This window comes from Juglans microcarpa x Juglans regia, chromosome 2D, assembly GCF_004785595.1.
Source record: "Juglans microcarpa x Juglans regia isolate MS1-56 chromosome 2D, Jm3101_v1.0, whole genome shotgun sequence".
Taxonomy (NCBI): domain Eukaryota; kingdom Viridiplantae; phylum Streptophyta; class Magnoliopsida; order Fagales; family Juglandaceae; genus Juglans; species Juglans microcarpa x Juglans regia.
In genome coordinates, this window is record NC_054596.1 from 22,167,197 (window position 1) to 22,176,287 (window position 9,091).

Sequence of the window (9,091 nt, forward strand, 5' to 3'; positions counted from 1 at the left end):
ATTCATAAGATGAAATAAAATATTTTATTAAAAGTTAAATAAAATATTGTTAGAATATAATTTTTTTAGTATTAGTTTTATTTTAGAATTTGAAACAGTTGAATTGTTTATTATATTTTTATATGAAAATTTAAAAAAATTATAATAATGATATAAGATGAGATGTTTTATGTATCCAAACCTCTCCAAAACTAATCATCGTAGCTCAAAGGTCTACAAATATATCTTTAACTAGTCCAATACAAGAATTTTAAATAAAAAAAAAAGTTAAAGTTTAACTTTCACTGATATTTTCTCAGGCCAATGCAATACTCTTAAAAGAGAGGCCAAACTTACAATACCTCACTATTATTTATTATTTTATTATTATATTTTATCTACTTTTTATTACTAGGGGCTTATACCTATTGTTTTTAATATTGAAGCTTGTAAAAAAGCTTTAGTAGAAATGTTAATTATTGATGAGCTGCCTTTTAGATTTGTAGAATGGAAGGTATTTAAGAGATTTATGCTTGTTATGCAACCTAGATGGGCTAGGATTCCATCACGTATAATGATTGCAAAAAATATTTTTAAATTTTATTTAAGAGAGAAAGACAAGTTGAAAAGTGCTCTTAAGTAGTAGCGAATTTGTCTAACTACGGATACATGGACATCCGTGTAAAATTTTAACTACATGTGTCTCACCACACATTTTATTGATGAAGATTAGAAAATGCACAAAAGACTTATCGATTTTTGTAAGGTGGAAAACCATAAGGGTGAGACACTTGGTAATAAAATTGAAATGTATTTGATTGAATGAGGGATGCCTAAAATATTTACAATTACACTCGATAATGCAAATTCAAATAATGAGAAATTTTCATATATCAAAAGAAAGATAAGGAATAGAAAGTATACGATTTTGGAACATGAGTTCTTGCATATGAGATGTTATGCCCATACCTTGAAATTGATTATTCGGGATGGGTTAAAGGAATTAGATCAATTAATTGCAAGAATTAGAGAGGGCTGTGAAGTATGTGAAATCTTCTCCACAAAAGTAAAGCACATTTAAACAATATTGTGATAGTGAGGATATTACGTGTAAAAATCACATATGCTTAAATGTAGCAACTCGTTATTACTCTACCCTATGATGTTGGATAGGGCTGAAATGTTTCAATAAGAATTTCAATGGTTAAAGGATGAAGATTAGGGTATGATAAGAGTGTTAGATATGGTGATAATGAAGATGATGATGATGATATTAATGAGTTGACAAAGGGAGTGGCATCCGAGTTAGGGTCTACAACCAAGGATAATTGGGCTAAGAGTAGGTTGTTTGTAAAATTTCTTAAACTTTTTTATGATGCAACCTTGTGTTTCTCGGGGCCAATTATGTCACTTACAATTCTTTTTTTAGAGCTAACGAAAATTCAAGATGTAATTAATTTGGAGTGTATGGAATGGTTGCATAATTTGAGGTCAATGTCATATAATATGAAATCTAAATTTGAGAAGTAGTGGAGAAGTTTTGAAAAAATGAATCTCTTGTCGTATGTTGGGTTGGTTCTTGATACTCGATATAAATTGCGATATCTTCAATTTTGTTTCAAAGAAATATATGTTGTTATGTTGGTAGACTGGGTTAAAGATGCCTTGGCTTATTTATACAATAGTTCTTGTGAAAATGACGGAGGTGATGCTGGGGGCACAAGTTCAAACCATAAGTCAATCAAGCGAGTGAGGAAGGGACTAGTACTACAAGTTCAACTAGTCGAGTAAAACATATGAGGTCATTTAAATTGGCTCAATTTAAGAAACCTTTGGAGTAAAAAAACTATTTGGAGAGTAAATTCGAAGTGGAGAGGTCTTTGTCTGAAAAATGTGAAGAAGATGATGCTAAATTCGACTTGTTGACTTTGTGGAATGTTAACTTCATTAGATACCGCATACTTTCAAAAGTTGTACGGGATGTTCTTGCAGTTTTGATATTTACAGTGGCCTCCGAGTTAGGCTTTTAGTACAATAGGTCAAGTACTTGATCATTTTTGCAATAGCTTATCTCCACTTATAGTAGAAACCCTTATTTGTGCATAAAATTAGCTATGTTCTTAATGGATGATTTTAATAACTTTGATACATGTATGTAGCCTCATTCACCTTTTTTTTACTATCTCTATATTATATTATCATATTTTGAAATTGTTTTAGTTATCATGCTTTTTTTTTTCTTTTTGTGTAGAGCTCATGGAAGAAGTTGGAAGTTCTTTAAAACCTGTTTCAGTTATTGGAGATGATTAAGATAGGTCATCTTTTTACACTTCTTTCCTCAAGTTTGTGGGGAACCCCTTTAGAAGAAGGTTAGTCAATAACCTTTTTATTACTCTCTGTTTTTATGCATATATGTATATATGCCTTTGTGTTTCTACCTTGTCTACCCATATGCTTCCAACCTTAGGTCTCCACTGTAGTTTCTATCCTTGTAGCCCCCTTAGTTTTTGTCCTAGTGCCCTAACTAAAGCTGCTTTTAGTTTCCAAATTCAACTGATCTCATCTGAGTTCAGTCTAATTTTAAACTAAGTCTAATATTCAAACACCCAACTCTCAAATTATTAAACTCATCCAAACTCAAAACCTTCTTACACGTGGGATCCACAACCTTTTTTAACTTAAAACATCTTTATACGTGGGAACCACAACCTTTTTCAATTTTTCATAAAAAATATTAAACTCATCTTAACATCCAAACACACTTTAAACTCAATTTAGATGGGCCTCATATAACTCCCTCCACTACTTAACTCACTATTATTCATAAAAAAACTCAACTCAGCTCAGTTCAGCTTAACATCCAAACATACCCTAAGTTTCCATCTTTATGCCGCTAAACTTAGTTTCCTTCCTTGTGCCCCCAACCTTAATTTATGTCCTTAACTCCTTTGCTCATGTCTTTAATTCTCAATTATAAATTTGCCTTTAGCTTTATCTCTTGGGTTAGTTTTATTCAGTTATTTTTTTTAAAAAATGCATCTGGGCTTATTATTTTTTAGCCTAGCTCGAGAATGCCTTTTAACTTTGGCAGAAGCTTGAAGTTTTTTTTTTTGCTTATGACCCATTTTCTGGCTCAACCCGTAAGATTTATTGTATTAAAATGGAAAACAAGTGTTCTTCATGTGTTTTGTACACATGAACTAAAGGGATCCAAGGGGTAGGCATACCATTAGGCTGTTGCTTCCTTTGGTGATAGGTGGGGTTCTTATTTTATTTATGAATTAATTGTGGAAAAAAAAATAATTTCTACTTTATTTTTATTTATTTTGGCATAATTATTTCTTCATATATTGATTGATTTTTGAAATTATCACTGGATTAGTAAGGTTATTTATTTTTGTTGTGGCCTACAAATATTTTTTTTAAGTGAGAATTAGTGGGAGTATGGTTGAAATTAAATTGAGTTTTTTAGTCACTCATACAATTTAAAATTGCACAAAAACTAAATTGAAAATTAATAATTAGGCATTGCGACGCAAGAAATGATTAAGAAACCTAGCGAATTTTCAATCTTGCGACATGTCCAATTTATTTTTCTCTTTAACTTATATTAATGCGGAATTTTTTTTAGGTGTGCATGTAATATCTAATTTGTGCATTTTTTGTAGTGAAATGGCATCGAAAGGTAATGTTGCCAATTTCAACAAATGAGAAAAACTGGGTGGGAGAAAATTATGACATTTAACATCATAAGATTCAACATATCTTAAATGAGCAAGAGGTATTGGAGACCTTAACTCACTTCCTAACTGAGCCTGAGAATGGGAAATTAGAGCAAAATCTAAAAGATCATGAGGCCTTTGAGAATTGACTCAAGAAGGATCGATGTGGCAAGCACTGAAAGTGAAGTTCGAGGAGTACAACACTGCTCAAAGTATGTGGCAAGAATTGAAAGTGAAGTTCAAGGGATCTTCTGCCATGAGGTTGCGCAGACTAACTATGAGGTTTAACTCTTACAAGATGCACTTTGAACACATGATAAAACAGCATCTTAGAACGATGTCATCAATAATCCGTGAACAAAAAGTGGCTGGAAACAATCTGACTAATGAGTTACAAGTTCAAGTGGTGATATGCTCACAACCCAAGTCTTGGAAAACAATGAGCCAAAATTTGACACACAATGAGAACATCAAAACCTTTGATGATGTGTCGCGTCATTTGGAACTTGATGCCGAGCACCTAGAAGCTATTAAGCCTAAACATTCATCCTATGTGGCTAAATATGGCTCGCGTAAGGCAGTTAGACCTAAGCGCAATAATAAAAAGCTTAGGGTAATTACTGGACGTTTGCAAAAAGAGTCAGGAACTTTCAAGTGCATCGAGAGAGGCAAGCACGAAAAGAACAAGTTCAAACATGACTGCTTTAACTGTGAAAAGAAATGTCACTTCGCTTGTGATGTACTGAGCCGAAGAAGGTACTACTTGAATATTCTATTTCTGTTTATGTAACTAGACTTTAGGGATGACAATATGTTACACGACTCGTTAACCCAACACGAACACGACATGATAAAAGCTGATTAGGGTTTAGTCTTAAAGGGTTCGGGTAAAAACGAGTTGACCCGTTAAGACATGATTGTTTAACGGGTCACTAATGGGTCAACCCATTATGACCCGTTCAGAAAATGAGATTTACCTTTATACCCTTAGACCTAAAAGTCAAGAAACTTTAACCCTTCCTTTCCTAACTCACGCCCGCCCCCCCGCCCCGAGTTTTTTTTTCTTTTTCTTTTTCTTTTTGTCTTCTCAAATCCTAAAACTCAAAACACTTCATTTCCTAAGTCCTAACCCACACCGTCACCCCCCCCCCCAGTTCTCTTCATAGTGATGCCACCCTTTTTGGCCTCTTCAACCCAATAACTCTTCGCCCACGACCCTGTCGCCCATGTAGAGTCATAGACTCACAAATCCGTAGCAGTCCCAACGACGCAAGGCCCACGGCCCCATGGCCCATCTCCCACGGCTCACGAGTCTCTCAAACCGTCGACGTCCTCCTCACACAGGCAAAGATCTGCGGCGTCCTCCTCTCCAATTTCTATGCGGCGTCATACTATACTGAGTTCACTAAAATGGATGCTATAATGATGATCTTCTGCTTACATTGATCCTTCTAGGGCATTCCACACTCCTTTTCGCTCTCTGTAACCTCAATTTCTGAATCTAAAACTGAGATTGGGATGTAGTAGTACTAGGTTTGGCATTTGCTTAATCATATATCTTTTAGCTGTCTTGCAACTTTGTTTGTGGTTTGTATGAAAAAGGCAATTATTTGGGGTAGGATTATGGTGGAGTTCTAAACCGGTATTGTTAATTACGTAGTTCAAATTTCATAGGATTTAATTCATGTATATCACAAAGGATAACAAAATTTTGAGCTAGCATAATTAAGTTAGGATTTTAAGAACTCTACTGCAGAGTCACTGAGGATCTTAATTCATATTCAACTATTATTTGAGGTGATTTCTCAGTAATTTAGTCATTTTTTCGGTCTGTGTCCATGTAAAGTGGAGTGGGGAAGAACGAGCAAAATCTTTGTTATGTGTCTCATCTTTTAGCTTTCTTGTGCTTGGGTTTACAATTATAGAGCCGCTTCTAAGCGGTCGGTCTAATTTTCAAGGAATAACAACCCTCCACTTAGAAGCTGCCACCTCAGAAATCATACTACAATCATGTTAGGCTCGTGCGCATGGGATAGGAATTGCAAAACACTTCAGCTGAGAGAACTGCTTTCGACTTCAACTTAGCCCTTCTCTTGTGCGTCCAAAACCAAAGCCGAGTAGACCTCCACCGCCACCAGACCACCAACACTAGTCCGTCGTTGTCCTCCTTGGCCGATTTCGCCCAGACCGATTACTCTAGATTTTGCCCAGGCTAATTATGTGCAAATTTCCTCAAATATTTTCATCACCCACTACGCAAGCGCAATCCATCGCCACTGGTCCATTCCTCCCCCACCATAGTTCGTCACCAACTAACGGTTGTTCATGGCTGACTCTAGTGGCCTTGGTGCTGCTTAGGTATTTCTCTTCTTTTACATTATATGCCAAGACACTACTGGTGTTTGACAAAATGTTTGAAAGAGTTTTTTTTTTTTTTTTTACACAAACATTTATCAAAGAAAATCACTTCTATTAGTTTGTCTAGCTTTTTAGGCTTTACTTTGATTTTATTTTACGGTGATTTTTTTTCTCAAGGTTTCTCTATCTGCATTCTTATAATAGAAAAAAGAAAAATCACAGCATCTGCCCAGCTCTTACTTTGATAGCTAGAGTCCGTTAACATATGTCATTCTTGATATCATTGAATTTCAATTTGGACTGACTAGAGATATGAGTACCCTTTTGTGTACGCCATCGCTTAAAACAATGGTTGTGGACAGGCATGTCTGATTCACACATTTGGTGAACTGATGTAAAGAGAAAAGGAAAAAAAAAATGAATGAAATCTGTTAGAAATTCTTGACTTGACATTTTACCTCTAACAAGACGAAATCAATAACTTCATTTTGATCAGTCTTCCTGTTTGTAAGTGTAATTCCTATGATATGATAAATTATAGGTAAAGAGTTTATAACTCAGCAAAATCAATACTCTACTCTTAGACATATTCATGACACAAATAAAATAATGGGAATATATATCTGTAGCATGCATGCTTTATATGATTGAGTGCCCTGTTTGTTGTGCTATTTATATGAGTCTCTGTTTTAATAAGCATCTTGCATATGTATTTTGGTGATTTTACATAACTAATGGATTTATAATCGTATGGTTTTGTATGGAATGAACCAATTTATAATATTGATAGTGATGAACTTGAGGTTGAAAGTGTAGATATTCAATGTGATGTGAATGTCGAAGATGGAGTGAATGTGATTCCCTCTTTAAGTAGTGGTCTGTTAGAGCCATTCATTGGTATGGTATTTTAGGATTCGTAATCCGGACAAAACGTACTCGATTGTCAAAAGATTATAAAACTATTTGTGCATTAGACTATGTTTACATAAGGGAAGGATTTTGGAGGGTAAGTCGGAAAGACACATATCGAATAATTCCTGAACCCGATGAGACAAATATTGGATGTAAAACAATAATAGGAATAAAGAAAGATGGTGAAAAGTGGATAGTTAACTAATTTTTAATTAGATATAATCATATTCTACTTACACCGAGAAGTACTAGTTTCTTTCATGGACATAAGGGAGTTACTAAAGTCCAAAAAAAACTTATTATGACTTGAGTTCAGTGTGCCGACAATGAAGATAATGTCGGTGTTGAGTAAAAAATCAGGTGGTGACTTGAATATTGGTTGTATTGGTAAGGATGTAAAAGTTACTTTGGAAGCAAAATGAGAAAAATATTTGAAGAGGGGGATGCACAAAAGTTATATTCATACTTTCTTGATCGACAACTCAAAGAACCTGAGTTTGTGTTCTCCATACAAGTTGACAAGGATGTGTGTTTTTGGGCTAATGCGAGATCAAGAGTTGCATACCAATATTTTAGAGATATTACATTTTATGCCACTTACCTGACCAATATTTATAAGATTCCATTTGTGCCATTTTTTGGAGTTAATCATTATCAGACCATAATATTTGGTTGTGCTTTGTTAGTTAATGAAAAGGCAGAATCATATACATGATTATTGAGAAAATGGCAAGAGGCAAAGCTTGGGCGTGCCCCTTTAGCAATAATTACCGATGATGACAAGGCGATGACTAAGGCAATTGTAGAGGTACTCCCGAATACAACTTATAGGTTGTGCTTGTGGCACATTTTACAAAATTTTTCCAAACAATTGGCCCATATATACAACAAATTTTTAGACTTTCAAAAAGATTTTCGTCATTGCATACACGAGACAATTACTATTGATGAGTTTGATCAATAATGAGCTTTGATTGTAGTGAAGTATGAGCTAAGAGAAAATAATTGGCTGCAAAATATTTACAGCCAACGGGATAAATGGGTACCGAGCCTGTATGTCAACAATTTAGAGGAGTGAAAGCATGAACAAATTTTTCAAAGATTATGTTTGTTCAAGTACTATGATTAGTGACTTTGTGCGCCTGTATGAGAAATCTATAAATGCACGTTACTTTAAAGAGAGAGCGAAGGATGTGCAGACAAAATCTACGTGGGCGATAATGAAGACACCTTTTAAAAGTGAAGAGGAGGCGGCAATTGTTTATACAAGAAAGTCTTTCATGATCTTTCAAGATGAGTTGGTCAATAGTCTACGGTACCTAGCTAAAAACTTGTATGTGATTGGTGAGGCCAGGACATATGGAGTGATAGCACATGGTAAAGAAACACCTATTTACCATGTGATATTGGAGGGAGATGAAGGACATGCTACATGTACATGCCATATTTGGGAGTTTATAGAGATTTTTTGTAGTCACATCCTGTGTGTTTTTTGCAAGAAATCGAAGTTAAATAGATTGCCACAACATTATATTTTAGACAGATGGACTATTAATGCTAAGAGTCGACCCATTCCCGACATAACATGTTCTGATGATCAAGTGCGGCAAGGACAAGATGAGCTTACAATGATAAAAAGCAAGTCAATGATATAATTTTATGACATTGTCGAGCTTGCATCACAGTCAACAGAAAGACACAATCACTTCACACTTGCATTAGAGAAGGTTCACAAAGAGTTGTTTACAATGGAAGATCATGTAGAATGTTCACAAATGGTGCCCACCAAAGATGATCAAATATTTAGAAGTCAAGTTGTATTGAACTTTTCACAAACAGTACAGGATTCTCCACGTGTGCCCACAAAAGGGCACTCAAAGTCTTTGAAAAAAGAGAACCTAAAGGAAACACAAACAATAAAGAAAAGACGTTGTAGCATTTGCAAGAATGAGGGACATGCTAAAAATATTTGTCCTTCAGTGAGGTATAGTAGTTTTGTAGTTATTTGTATTTTATTGGTTTTTAAATAAAGAAGCTAATAAAGTTTGTTGTTATTTTTGTAGGGATTTTAGATCAACAACTGACAACATATCAGAACATTTGGATTCATAATGCAAATT